This window comes from Uloborus diversus, chromosome 1 (genome assembly GCF_026930045.1).
Source record: "Uloborus diversus isolate 005 chromosome 1, Udiv.v.3.1, whole genome shotgun sequence".
Taxonomy (NCBI): Eukaryota; Metazoa; Arthropoda; class Arachnida; order Araneae; family Uloboridae; genus Uloborus; species Uloborus diversus.
In genome coordinates, this window is record NC_072731.1 from 193,616,036 (window position 1) to 193,632,008 (window position 15,973).

The window sequence follows — 15,973 nt, forward strand, 5'->3', positions numbered from 1 at the left end:
TCGAAAATTTGCACGAATCGAATACTTTCTTCTATATATTAGATATAGAAGAAAGTAAAAATGATTTAGAATAATAAACTGAATCATTTGAACATGGAATATTACCAAGAATTATTTATTTCCGTCGTTTGCTGAGCCAATTTGTCATTCCAAATATTTTAAACGATTTTTACGAATATTCGCTGCAAGAAAGGATTTAAAAGTTGAAGGAAATCAACCTTAAAAATTTTAATCCTTTCCTGCCAGTGAATATTTCATTCAAGACAAGAAGTGCAACTCGGCTACTTGAAAGTGTAAATAGATGCAGTCAGGGGCGTGCACGGGGGAGGAGAGGAGAAGGGACACCTGTTGTGTGTGGCCCGGGCCCGAGTCTGAAAGGGGCCCAATATTTTTAAAACTAGGGGTTTAAATAAATCTAGGGGTAAATATAGGGGTAAACAATATGAAGGGGCCGCGGAAAAGTCATTTGTGACGGGCCCCAAAATTTCTGTGCACGCTCCTGGATGCAGTCAATAATTTGTTTTAAATTTTATCTAGTCATACATATATGTATAAATGATTTAGATCATGAAAATCATATTTTAAACAAAAGAGAAAAACTTTAATTTTCATTATATCAGTTAATTTTATAGGAACTTTTTTTTTTTTGGAGGAACTAATTAATTGATTTTGAGCTTCAAGCTAGAGGTCCGGACTAAAACAACATCTCCTTTTTTATGCCACTCATAAAATGAAATCAGAGCATTTTTTCCATTTCACCGAATAACCTCAAAAACTTAAATATTTAATAATAGACTTTTATTATGTTAATATATCGACATTCAATCAGTGAAAAAGAAAAAATAAGCAAAAGGGAAAATACCCCAAACTGTACTAGTATTTATAATCAAATATTAATAAATATCTGAAATATGAAAGATAACTAAGAATGCTTACTTCAATGTGCAATTTTAAACTACAGTAACTCGCGCAACAGCGTGATTCGATTTATACGAAATGTCTATATAGCGAGCTTTACTCGAGTAATGAATTTTAGAGCTAACGCAAATTCCTCACCCTGTAGCATGAAAGTTTTCGTATGGGAATCGCGGGGCTTAAGTATCACCTACTCTACTGGCTACTAAATATTAGTTTCGTGAATGGACTTTCCCTTTAGCATCACTGAAAGCGGAAGTTCTCCAACCGTACTAGTCGGAACATCGCTTTGTTAATTTACAAATCGCCACTCCGCATTTTTTTCATTCTAAATATGAGTTTGATGAAACGTAAGTTCACATAAGCAGCTGTTTATCTAAAGTTTGAAAATGGAAGGAAAAATACTAATCTTTGACAACTAAAGATTTTCGATATGCTTGAACAGGTAAAAAATGTGTCGGTAAAAACAGTTCGGGTTAACAGGTAAAAAATGTGTCGAATATAATTAACGGGTATCGTACCGTTTCATTTTATGCCATTCTCTCCCGATGATTTTATGCATCCTAACAGTATTTTTATTCAATAACACAGCGTTTTTAAAAATACTGTGAAATTTCACTTCTCTATTCTCTATGTTTAAATTCGGTAATAGGAAGTTAAGAAATGGGTTAAAACATGGGTCAGATATTTTTCTCATGGTTTTGTAGGATATTTTCACATGGAAACCGATTTTATTACAGATTAGAATTATCAAAAAATTGACATTTTTAATAATTTATTCATTAATGTCTGGAGAAAAAATGTTTTTACACATTTTTGCGAAGAAAAACGTACTAAAAGAAAGAGGTAAATTCTAAAGCAGAGGGGGGGGGGGGCTTGAGCTAAAACGTTCCTTCCATATCAGCGCCCATGAAACGCGGTACTACATTGGCTGTTAACTCTTATTCTTTTCTTTCTAAGCCATAAGGTGAATATTGGGGAAATGTGAAAATTTCGATGCTAAACAAACTAATGGCGTCAAATAGATAGAACGTATGGCGTCAATCTGAGGTCAGCTCGTAATTTTCAGAGTCTTCCGAATCTGATTGGTGCAAATTTTACTCAAGTCAGATTCGTTTGAAACCTCCATTCCTTTCTTCTTCTTCTTTTTTTTTTTTAAACTTTATTTAAAAGTAGTTTTTAGAAATCGCTACAAACTACTTTTTTTTGTATCGAACTACTCGCTACACTACTTTTTTTGAAAAGTAATGCGCTACACTACAAACTACTAAAAAATGTAGCTACTACAGTAGCGTCGCTACTTCCAACCACTGAATGAGTCCTTTTACGCAGAGAGAGCAGCGATTTCCCTACTTGTTTACATTATTAACTTCGTGTTTGAGTGCCCGAAACCATTCGAAATAACCACGTGATATCTGAAAATCATTAGTTTAAATACATAACCGTTTGAATAAATCACTCAAAATGAATGTAAAAAAAAGTAAAATAAAAATCGAGAAATCAATCTGTTACACAAATTGAAATGAAAGGGGGAGGGGGTGATAGCGCACCATTTCAATCGCTACGGGGCATCCCCTGAGGGCCATCAACAGTCAAGGACCCATTGCCAGTTTTCTAGCCGCTCCCAATAAACCTATAAAAGTTTATACTACTCCGAGCCGGGTCGCTCAAATGCCGAGCTCCTAGTTTCTTACAAGCTAGCAGGGAACCTCGTCAAACCAGCATCCCCCAAGGATTGCGACCCCTAAATGAAGACTAAAATCTATCAAATTGATCCCCTAAAACAGGCTTGCGTTTCGAACTTTTCCGCAGGGTAGGGGAGCAAAGGGTGTATCTGCTCATTTTACCGGAAAACAACAAAACACTAGACCCACTTAAACGTAAAAACTAGATTTTTTTCAAGAAATTGGGGGGGGGGGGCAAACCCGTTATTTCGAACTTTACAAGAGAGGAGGAGGGATTAAAGAGTATCCTACGAGTTGCATATTATGCCGAATAACAGAAAGAAATTCATTTATATAAGTACAATAACTTCTAATAGCCAGGAGGGTTCGCCCCTTTTTATACCCCCAAATGATAGGCTTGATGGCCCATTCCTATTTCGAGCGCACCCCTGCCAAAACAACTCGGGAATTCAACCGTTTCAAAAGTCAAGAGTATCCACCCGCTCCCACCCCCCTTTCGCAGGGCGATGGTACACTCTCTCAAATGTTACGGAGTATCCGTCTAGAAAGAGCTCCCCCCCTACCGAAATGCGATTTAAAAAATCCTCTCAAAAACCACTTTTATAGAAATTTCGGTTTCGCAACCTGCGCCATGGACCCCCCACCCCCTCCCGAAAATGAGATTTAAAAAACCCTCTCGAAAAACCAGCCCTAAAAATTTTAATGGCACAGGGGGCTGCACCATGCCCCCACCCCACCCGAATTCAAACGTCTCGAGATCTCGATTTGAAACATCTCGAGACCTTGATTAAAAAATCTCGAGATTTCGATTCAAAAGATCTCGAGAAGTCAATTGCTCAAGTACTCGATTCAAAAGATCTCGAGAAGTCAATCGCTCGAGTACTCGATTCCAAAGATCTCGAGAAGTCAATCGCTCGAGTTCTCGAATTCAAAAGATCTCGATTATCAATCACTCGAGTGATCGACCTGAAAAGATCTCGATTATGCCCATCACTAATATATATATATATATATATATATATATATATATATATATATATATATATATATATATATATATATATATATATATATATATATATATATATATATATATATATATATATATATATATATATATATGGAAGCACGAGTATATACGTATATACAGGTATATAAGTGTAAACACGATTATATACCTGTATAGACGCATGTACATACATTTACGTGTATACACCAGTACTTGTATGTATACACGAGTATATACGCTTGTACACATGTACGCGTACAGAGTGAATTCAAGTTGAGTAAAAATCTAAGAGGTTTGAGAGGAAGGATAAGATGCAAAGAATCATAGGGAACTTATGGTAGCTGACGCGCTACATGCACACAAAGCCAGAAACTGATGGATGCAAAACAGGTCACAAATTCGTTGTACAAAGATGATTTTACCCAACATTTCAGTTTTTAAGAACTATTTAGAGCAGTTGTTAATAGTTACGGCCTGTAGTAGCTCTAATACACGCATCGCAACAAAGGCGCAGCGATTGATGAAAGTTTTTCACAAGTCTCGTTATTGCGACAGAGAGTGCTTTTGTGATTGCGACACCATGTATTACAGCTTTAGGCATTTCATCAATCGCTTTTAAACTTTAAGACCTAAAATGTTGTGTAAAATTGTCTTTGTGTAGTAAATTTGTGACCTGTTTTGCATCCATCAGTTTCTGGCTTTGCTTGCATGTAGCGCGTCGGCATTGTGTTTCTAACCTCATGTTCTATACATTTTTTGCTTCTTATCTTCCCCTGTAACACTTTTTAATGATTTGCCCAAGAGTTTAAACTCACCCTGTATACTTGTATATCATATACTTGTATGTAAGTGTCTATTCGAGTACGTACGCGTATATACGTATCTACCTGAGTATATAGGTGTTCGTATATATACGAGTATAAACGAGCATAAATGTGTATAGTCGGATGTATATCTGTACAGATAAAAAATATTTTCAGATGTCCACACACGTATTTATTAGAGCATTTATACGAATACGACTATATACTTGCCTACACGAGTATATGCGTATGCATATACTCGTATATTTAACCGCGTTTACTGTTAAAACAATGCTTATTAAGTGATATTAATATTTAATTTATATCTGCCTCATATTTAAAGATTAAGTGTCACTAGAAGAACAATATTCGTTAAGCCTAATACTATGACCTCTTTACCCCATCTTACTTAAATTGTTCTAAAAAATTATCTAAAATAGATTCAGCTAACTGCTAATGAATAAGAGTTTTTGAGACATGTAGGAAGCTTCCTGTGCAGTCAATCTGTTCATAATTCTAACAAACAAAATTTCCCAAGGAAGTTAAAAGAAGTGTTTGGATTTTTAAATTTTTCATATTCACATGAAATATTTTTTTTACGAAATAAAATTTTGCCAGTTGTAAAATTTTGAATTCAAAATGTAGTTTCTAACCGACTTACTCTAAAATAAAACTTTCACATTCATTCGAACATTTATTTCTAAACTATAGTCATTTATTTGACGTATGACCACTTTCCCCATTGACCACTTTCCCCCACTAGACCCTACACAATAGTGTTATCGAACGACATTTGATAAAAATTAACATCAGAAAACATATTTCCGCTAAAGATTGTTGTTATACAAATCAATGCTAATGTTTTGAGCATTCTCATATTTTTTGGTTTCCTTCCTTCGGGAACTTTTCCATCTGTTAATGTTTTTCCCCAATGCACTGTGATATTTTTCTGATTGCAAGAAGCGTGGAAAATGGATCATTAACGACTCGAACAAAAGCTTAATGTATTGTGAGAACGATATCATTGTCGCTCAGACACATGATGATCGAGAGAGAAAAGACGTTTTGTGAAATACAAAGCAATTCTGGAGTATATCGATCCGTATTTTCCGTTGCTCTGGGGCGAAAAGTAGTACCTTTAAAAATAAATTAGTATGGAAAGTATTCAAATTTTTTAAAAAAAATTAGAACTCTTTTATGTAGATCAATGAAATAAGGGCAATCTAGATCACAATAAAAATCCTTAAATCCTCTCTTTTTAACTTGTATTCAATTGAAAATAAAAATTAGGTAAATTTGTTTTTATTTGTAGTTAGTATTTTATTAAATCATAAAATTTTGTAACACACATCTATATTAGAAATTTCAATATTTCTGAATGTCGTAATACTTTTTCTGAGCATCACGTCAAATACAAACTTAATATAACTATTATTTTTTAAAAAATACAGAAGCTCTTATCTTCTTTAATAATAATAAAGCTGAAAGTCTCTCTGTCTGGAGGATGTCTGAAGGATGTCTGGATCTCTGTGACGCGCATAGCGCCTAGACCGTTCGGCCGATTTTCATGAAATTTGGCACAAAGTTAGTCTGAAGTATGGGAGTGTGCACCTCAAAGCGTTTTTTCGAAAATTGGATTTTGTTCTTTTTTTTCTATTGCAATTTTAAGAACATTTTCCCGAGCAAAATTATCATAAAATGGACGAGTAAATTACCAAGTTATCATAACGTGGAAATCGTAACATGGGAAGGTCCATTGGCGAGAAATTCACCATACAGCTTTTGTAAATATACAGGCGAACCATAGATCATTCAATTTTTCTACTACGAGCAAAGCCGTGCCGATACCTCTAGTTTTAAATATTTTGTTTTACAGTCGAGTCCCGACTTACGCGAGGTATGCGTTCCAATACTCCTCGTGTAAGTCGAAATTTCGCGTTGTGAAAAAATATATGCATACAAATTTTTTTTAAAGCATACAAAATACGTTTAGACACTTATAAACACCCCTCAAACTGCTCTAAAGCATTTCTTAACCATGCACTACAGTTTCTCGCATAAAGAATTGAACTTTTATTGCATTTAAAAAATAAAAAACTGCTCTTGAACATGGAATACATAAAGCTGCACAAAATGAATGATCAATGGGAATGAAAGACATAAAATAAAACAACACGGTACGAACAACATGGCGTAAAATTTAAATGGTGCATTATAATAGTGCTGTACAGTAGATATTGTAACATTATTTAAGAGTTGAAAAATAAATGTGGTGATGATTTATGCCCCATGATCAGATCGTTATTCTCATCTAATACATTTCTAAATACGGTTGCTTCGCCTTTTCTTTTATAACGATTCAATCTGTGGCAAGATCTCTTCTTCCTGATCTCTTTATTAATCCGAGCAGCTTCCATTTTCATAATAATTACTTTGCTAGACACTGCTTTGCAAGCTTTAATATTGAAACTAAGTTCGAAACTTTTACGAATATCTTTGTGTTTTGACTTTTAATTGTACGTATGGGATTCACTCATACTTATTGTCGCGCCTCTCTTTCGACGTTTTGTAAGTAGTTGTTCAAGCATATCGAGAATCTTAGCCATTTTTATATTTTTTTACCGGAAACTTTCTTTTTCTTCCCATCTTCACAAACTTTAGATGAAGATGACACTAAGGTGCCATTATATTTCATCAACTTTTACATTTAGAATGAAAAAAAAAAAATAATTAATAAATGAAAAATGCTGAGTGGTTATTTGGTGCACTAAACTAGTTTGGTGTGGGAACTTTGGATGTCAGTGATGCTTAAAGGGCTGTAATAACATTCACGAAATCAATATTTAGTAGCCAATAACGAAGTTGATACTTTCTTCCAAAAAAAAAAGATTATCGTTGCGGGCGAAAAATTCGCGTTAGCTCTAAAATTCGTTCCTCGTGGAAAATTCGCGTTATAGCCATTTCGCGTAAGTCGAATCGCGTTGTAGCGGGAGTCGACTGTATATGCATGTTCCCCCCTCTTTCCGATAATATGATGTTCTGTGTTTAAGCATTTGGTTTCTAAGTAGTTTTTTTTTTTTTTTTTTTAAATCATACAAGTGATCATATTACTACTAAAGGTTTATCTAAAGTGTTTGGAATGAAAAAAAAAAAACTTCTTAGTTTAAACTCTATTTAAGTAGTCCTCTATTAAATATATCAATTCATTGATAACATTTTAAAGATAAAATGCATCGTCAAAACTTTGTTAAGGGATTATACTCGCTTAAAAATAAAGATTTACATTAAATGGGTAGCTTATCCTTTTTTATTACAGATTTGTAATTAAATTTAATGTTTATGCTTTTGTGCCAATTTTCAAATTGTTTGATTCGCACATTGCTTCATAATCGATTTGAAAAAAAAATCATCTCGTATTGTCAAAAATGCTTTATTAACACTTGTTGCACAATACCTAAATTACTATGTTGATTAAATCGATATTTTAAAATGATCTCATATAATATTGCATTTGTACTAAATATTTAGTAGGAAGAGCTTAAGAACAATAACCACAACTTCAGATACTTAAATAACCCTTTTCTTTAGTACAAGGGACCGTACGTTATTAATGAATGCGCAAAATTTGATGTCCTGGTAAGAAAAATAAAGCCATACAAAATCAGTTAGGAGTTATTTAAAACCTACAAACTTAAACGATTATCATAAGTGGTTTTGATTTTCTAACACTTTGCCGAATATTTTTTTCATTGCTTGGTAAAACTCAGCCTGTAAACAAGCACACTACAGTAATGATGATTTCTCTGTAAATTTTATCTTCTAGCCAGATCAGAGAGCAATTTAAATTTGTTACTTAGACGAATCTCTTCACTCTGAGCTCATCTTTGTTGCTAAAAACATCATTCTAACCTAGATCAACTTTTTATGGTTGGTTGAAAATCATCTAAATAAGATTTTTTTAAATTTTTTTACTTCCTCAATGCAGACATATCTGTACTATTTTGTTCTAATAATAATGGCACATCCTCTCTACTAACTTAGTTCTGTTTCTTTAATTACTGTATATTCTTAACTACTAGAAAGTCGCCCTTCAAGGCATGACGGGTGAAAATTGCTTCTACTCTTTTACATTTGAACGAAGTCATTGCCTGGTTGGTGATATTTTGATAGTTGAAATTGTAACCCTAACTCCAGTGGATTAACCCTAAACTCCAGTAGGTAGCGTTCATTGTTGACCATTTTTTTGTTTCTTCATTCCCCTGAAATGACAGTCTTACCAGTAAAAACAGTTAAGTTACCGGATCGAGTTCAGCCTTGTCACAATAAAGCCTTTCCCTGCATGTTAGACATTACCAAAACATATTAACAAATTATCATGCCGTGGCACGAGTTTCATTGTTGAAACTCGCGGGTTACTCGATCATTGGCTATTATGTATATATATATATATATATATATATATATATATATATATATATATATATATATATATATATATATATATCTATATATATATATAAATCTCGTGTCACGATGTTTGTTCGGGGTAAACTCCGAAACTTCTGAACTGATTTTTATCAAATTTCATACGTATCTGTAATTTGGTCCAACTTAAAAGATAGGACGGTTTTTATAATTTTTTATTGCAAATAAAATGGTTTTTATACATTAATAATGTGTATTGATTGTTTGGTTCTGTAAATTCTTACTAGATGGCGCTGTAAGTTGATTCATCCTCAAAAATTTTATTCTTAAGTTAATTAAAATTTACAAATAATACTATGTTACGGATATTGATGGTTATCAACAGTATCGCCATAGAAAGGAGGAGAATAGAGGCTAAACTTTTCAATCTAAACGTCAAATTCCACAAATCAAGTTGAAATCGATAAGCTTCGGGTAGTTCCATACTCACCACTGCTTTTAAAAACGTATGAGGCCCATATAAATGCCGAGTTTTGCAGAATCGTGAAACCCACTAAATACTTTGTCAAATACGCTATTCAATATCCTTATTAGGTCGCACTTGAGGTACGAGGTATGGACGGAGTAACGCGATGAGTGGATATATATAAGCAGCAACGAGGCTATCTGGCATGTTTTAGTTTCCCCATAATACGAAAGAGACCCTTCTGTACATCATCTTGCAGTACATCTTGAAAACGGTCAACGAGTACATTTTACCGAGGATATTTTCTACGGAGAGCGCTTAAACCACCAAAAACGACCCTGATTTTTTTTTTGCTTTGTCAAAAACCTAATGTGTTTGGCGCAATTCTCAGAAATGAAATTATACACCAATGTTCCACGCTATTTTACATGCACTGTAAACAAATCCGAAATATCAGTGATTATTTCCGTGGAAAATGTTGGGATTTCAAAGGACCTCAACAATTTTACTTGGAAATCAAGTATCTGCTTCAAAAAGTTTCCTGAATTGCTACAAACGTAATGAATGCAGACTTCTCACTGTTGCGAAAAATATTTTTAATTTTCAGTTTAAAGATTAACTGAGCGCATTTATTAAGTGTATCGGCTTCAGTTCGATTGTATTCAGTCTACGTTGACTAAACTCTCAATGAGAGTGAATGAGCCTCTGGATTCCGTAGCTTTGCAGGTATCTTAGACGAATTACACCATGATACTTGCTTGCAAGTCTGTCTTATATTTTGCAATGCTTGCAGCGTTAGTGTTGGAGCTTCTTGGAAAAGTAGAGAGATGTCAAGCTTTCTATTCAACTTACCTAATCTTTTTCTTAAGGTCCAGCGACACGACTGGCTTTTAGCCTGGGATAGTACCGAATTCTTCAAAAAGATTCCAGGATAATTTCAGGAAGGTTAATGAATTTTAGTGATGAACTCACTTTATTACCGTCGTCGTGGTTCGTACAGATTGATATAACTCCCAATGGGAGGAAGGCAGTCTCTGGATTCCGTAACTGTCCAAGAGTAACAAGCAAGTAGAATTGTTTGTGGGTGCTTGAAAGTCCTTCTTAGCAATGGCTATGGTTGCGATAATGTTTTTGGTACTTTCTTGGTGAGGCGAAAAATGTGCCAATCTATTATTTTTAATCTTACTTCGGTTCTCTCCAAAGGTTTCAGAGAAATGATTGTCTCAAATTGGAGAGGTTTCGGAATTCTTCAGAAAGACTTCAGGATAATTTTAGGAAGGTTTCTGACTTTTAGTGGGATACGCTCCTATTTTTTTCTAAGATATGTTTCTGGTAGATATTGGGCGTATTCTCTGCCCATTATTTTTCAGGACGTTTCTTAATTGTTTTTACAGTGTTGAATAAAATCGAAAAAATCATGGAAGCCCCACAAACAAAAAACACAACTTTCATCAATACCGGGAACATTTAAAAATTAAAACCAAGACATTGGGACCAAATCTCCATCCAAAACAAAACTGTGCATCCAAAATAAAGTGAATGTTGTTCTTCCTTTTTTTTTCGTTAAACATTCCCTAAAAGACGGGAATATTTGCAGACTGTTAATTGTCGAGTTTTCAATACATATCACAATGCATTTCGGGAATTGTAATTATTGGTAGCAATCATTAGAGCACACAATCATTGGGAGTTGCATTTTCTAATGCAGATTTTGCATAACGAGAAACAGTATTCGTCATTTGTTTAATTTTCACGACATAATATCCAACACAGTCATAATTTCTGTTTTGACACTATATAAATTTTATGCTTGAAGATATACTCCATAGAGTTAGACAAGCACACCGATGTCCAAATCTAAATTTTACACCAGATATGTATGATGAAGCTTTAGTGCTGATTGAAGATTTATGCATTTCAATTTCAAATTTGTTGTTTAGTCATTATGGTGTGCGATCACTTGACCAATTGGTCACCGACTTAGTTAACACTGATTTGCAACGAGAAAAAACAGTGCAATCTCGCTGCCTTCATTACAATATTTGTGAATAATGAGCCATTACTGATGGCTGAAAAAACAAATTCAAAATCAGATTGTGCTGACCGTTGATGTTGAACAAAGCTATGCAGTTGTCGATGAAAACAAAGACGTAAACATTCCAACTGAATTGTTAAATTCTCTGGATATACCAGGAATACCACTAGACGATTTTCGGTTGAAAATTCGTTTACCAATTATTCTTTTCACAGTTTAAATCCACCTAGATTATGCAACGGTACACGTTTCTTCATCAAAATTTCAATAATTTTGACCATAGACTAATAATAAGAATAGACCGAGTTATGGCAACCCTTTTGCTGCTCATAAACCAAACCATGTGACTGGTGGATATCCTAGCAATAGTGGACGTTGATCGTAGCAGACGATCAACGTTCGCGAGAAATAAAATAAATATAATTGATGAAACACGGAAGAATGATCTTTTATGGAGTCCGATTTGTAAAATTGTTATTCTAAGTTGTAAATATTTTGTTAATATAGTGAGTTTTTGTTAATATAGTGAGTTTAGATAGTTTTGTTCATTTTTTTAGTCAATTTCAATAACTCTCTAAGCAATTAAAGATGCAAGGGCCCAAAAAGAATCGCAAACGGTAAGATTTTTACCTACAATTTCAATTTAAGATACCGATTAGTACATTTTTGCGTTAACGCAAAACGTTTACTCCATTACATTCACGGCAACGCTGACGTAGCAGTTTCAAATGAAATAAAAGTTACTGAAAACTGTGATCAAAAACTAATTACTAATGTCAAAATAATGCATAACTAAAAGAAAAACAGTTAAATCTCTGCTCCTGGGAAAAAAATTACATTGAAAACACATTACGTCTTAATATACATGTCGAGTGCCAAACTATAGATTATGTTGCCATCTAGCAACCATGCTGCCAAAGTTTTCGCCAAGCCTTCCACCAGTCACATGATGTATCCATGAACCAATTTTTTCATCAGCAAGTCTGGGAAAGCTCGGTCTTTTCTTAATATTAGTCTATGATTTTGACGGAAAAGTTTAAAGGAGAAATTTTGTGACGCCACGTAAGCGATTAATAGCGTCATAATTTTCAAAACATTTAGAAGGCTTCACTTTCCGATTTATTTAGCTTTTGAAAAGACTATAAATAGATCTCCTGACCAAACTTTCGGTTTGAACTTGAAACATACATGTTTCTCTCATGGACAACTACAGGGTGTCCTGAAAAAGACCAGCTGTTTTCAAAAATTCTTAACAATAAAATGGTTAATGGTTAAAAAAAATAGTTTTTGCAGAAAATTCATGTGGTTTGCCGTAAGTTTCGTCCCTCGCATTCCAAAATTTAGTTCAAGAATTTTCCAATAGATGGCGCAGCAGATGTTAGACCGTAAATCAAAGAAAGACGAAAAATTACATATAGTTTTTCGAAAAATGTTTTTAATAAATAAAATTTCGCAACAATATTTTCAAAAGGCCTGCCGCCGGCTGCAACCACATGTCGCAATTGGAGGAAAAATCGGTGAATTCCAATAATTATTTTTTGACTTAGAGGCTTACAAACTGCAGCGCCATCTATTGAAAAATATCTGAACTAAACTTTGTTATCTGGGGACGAAACTTACGGCACACCACGTGAATTTTCTGCAAAAAATATTTTTTTATCATTAATCATTTTCCTGTTATAAATTTTTTAAAACAGTCAGTCTTTTTCAGGACACCCTGTATCTAATGCCTGCTCACTCGAGTGAGAAAGTTATCATACCTATTCGTGTTAGCAAAAGACAGGTTAAGTAAGAATATTGTGCACAACTTAGTGCTTAGATAATTTTTAGTTTTCAAATAATAGAAACAATAGATCAAAGTCAATGTTATTTATTTCATTTATAAAATTTTTTTTAAATGTTTTTAACTTAATTAATGTATTTTGTAAAACGTTATTGATTACAAACTATTGATAAATTAAGATGATTAAAATTTAGTGTACATTCTAAAAGTGTATGCTGGTTTATGTTTAACTTCTACGTTCTGATATATTACAATTAGTTTCGATATTTACTATCACTTTCAAGTTGTTTTGCTTTTATTTTTGGCCGAAGTCATACTTGCAAAATTTACTAAGCGTAATATAGTGCTTTAACCTTTGAAAATTTAGTTAGTACTTACTAAATTCAATAATTACTTAATTCAGCCTAACACGTACATTATCAATCTCATTTGTTTTAAAATTGGCTAGACTATTTCCAGCTTTACTAAAAATACTAATTAGATTCTATAAAAATATTGAGTAAAAGAATATTTTAATCCAACTACTTCGCCACAGCAACGCGTGGCTAGGTCAGCTACTATATATATATATATATATATATATATATATATATATATATATATATATATATATATATATATATATATATATATATATATATATATATATATATATATATATATATATATATATATACATATATATATATATATATATATATATATATATATATATATATATATATATATATATATATATATATATATATATATATGTGTGTGTGCGTGTGAGGATTAGGGCCGTCCGAAGGGCGGGGAGAGCGGGACAATCCCCTCCCGCGCCATAAAATTAACGGGCGCCGCAAGGCACCGTTATTTCGTGTATCTTATATGCATTTGCAGTCATGGACACACAAAATAGAGAATGATTGCAGTGATTCTATTTGGGGCAAGGAAAGGTGCCACAAGGCGCCCCTCATTTCGCGTGTCATAGATTCACAGTCATCGAGGGGCGGGCACATGGAAAGAACAAAAAACAAATAATTTATTTTATCTGATAGGAAGGGGGGGTGGATCGGTCAAAGTTTTGAAGCTTTCAGTTTTAAAAAATGCTATTTTAGACTTTCTTTGCAGATGCTATAGGGTGAAAAGATAGAGAGGTCTCAGCAAAAATTTCTTAAGCAAAAAGTCTTAAAAATGTGACTAGAGGTCATGTTTATTTACGTAGGGTAAGGAAAGGGAGTTCAGAGAGTGTTTCCGTTTGATTTTTGTTTTCAAATAGATTAAAATGAATTCCTATCCCCCCGCAAGTTTTTGAAATTGAAGTTTCAGAAACGCAACTTTAGACAAAAATTGAAGATTTTATGAAAAGGAGGATATGGAGCATTTCCCTAGAATTTTTATTTTTTTTTAAATTGTGGTCCAAAAATCTTAAGCAATGTTTTACATTCAGGGGCTAATTTTTTTGTTTTTGTCGTTTAAAAAACCCACTGCTTGTGATATTTAAAAAAGGCAGTATAGGGATCCTTGTCCAAATATTTTCTTTAACTCAAGTCTTAAAACGCAACTATAAGACCATATTTTTAAGATTTTCGATGTTGTTGAGTATTTGGGGGCTTTTACTTAAAACGCACAAGTATTTGATGCAAAAGAATGACATCTTTGTTTTTAATGTGTATGAAAGCTGGTATTAAGCTGGTACAAGCAAAACCAAAAACTCTTGAAGAGACTCAGTGGATGATTCTAGATCAAAATTTAATTTTGATGTAATTTACTTCTATAAATGCATTTTTAATTTATAATCAGCAAAATATTTATTCGTGTTCTTAGTTTGATCAATATGAGTAACTAATTCAGTTTTAATATTTGTTTTTTACCTTAAGGGATAACTTGTTACTAAATAAATATTTGGATTTTTAAAATTTGCATTTTTCGAAGTTTTTGGGGGTTTTACTGTTTTACAAATATTAGAAAAATTCATTGCATGTGTTTTAATTTGTATTATGCATAGCCCTTCGTTTATTCTGTTCATTAATATGTAAAAAAAATGCAAGTATGACGCGTTCATGCGTATGATGCACTGATGTTTAATTCACTTGGTTTTTCTGTGTGCATGGGTGGGGGGCGAAAGTTCCCTTGTGCCCTCAGCTCTTCGGACGGCCCTGATGATGGTTCCAAAAAATCGTAATTGTTTTTTAGCAACTGTCAAGCAGTGTAGAAAGCAAAGAGAGTCCGGTGTGACATTGATGATGTTAAAGTGTTTTTGAAAGCAGTCATAAGACGGAAAATGGCTACTGATCGCTTTGTCGGCCGCTCCGATATTTTACGAATTTATTTGATATAAGGTTTTATTCTTATTTTTGATTATAAGGTCCTGAAGGTTTTACTGACAAATGAATTGATGGTACGGAAAAGCAAGGCAGATTGAGTTGTTCGTAGTACAGAAGCTCCCCTCTTAGTCAGAAAATCGGCAGCCGCATTGCCCTGAACTCCGCAGTGGGCTAGAACCCACCGAAGCAAAACTTTTTTTCCTTTGTCTTATAGCCAGTTAAAGGAGGCCATAACTCTGATCTGCGTTAATCTATAGCCTGAAGGGCAGCCTTGGAGTCGGAAAGGAAAACTACCTCTGCAAAAACAGTAATTTAAAATTTTTAAATACAGAAAAAAAACAAACGATTTCTGACGTGATATTAAAATCAAACTCGCGATCAGAACACAGATAACATTAAAATACCTTTAATTATTTTCTCGGTAGCATGGGAAACAGAGAAAAAGAAAGATAATTACTACTATAATATTTTCTTCTTTTATAAGGAAAACTTATAGTCCTTTCTTATATGCCGAATTTTATTATAAGTATTTTACTTGTTAAA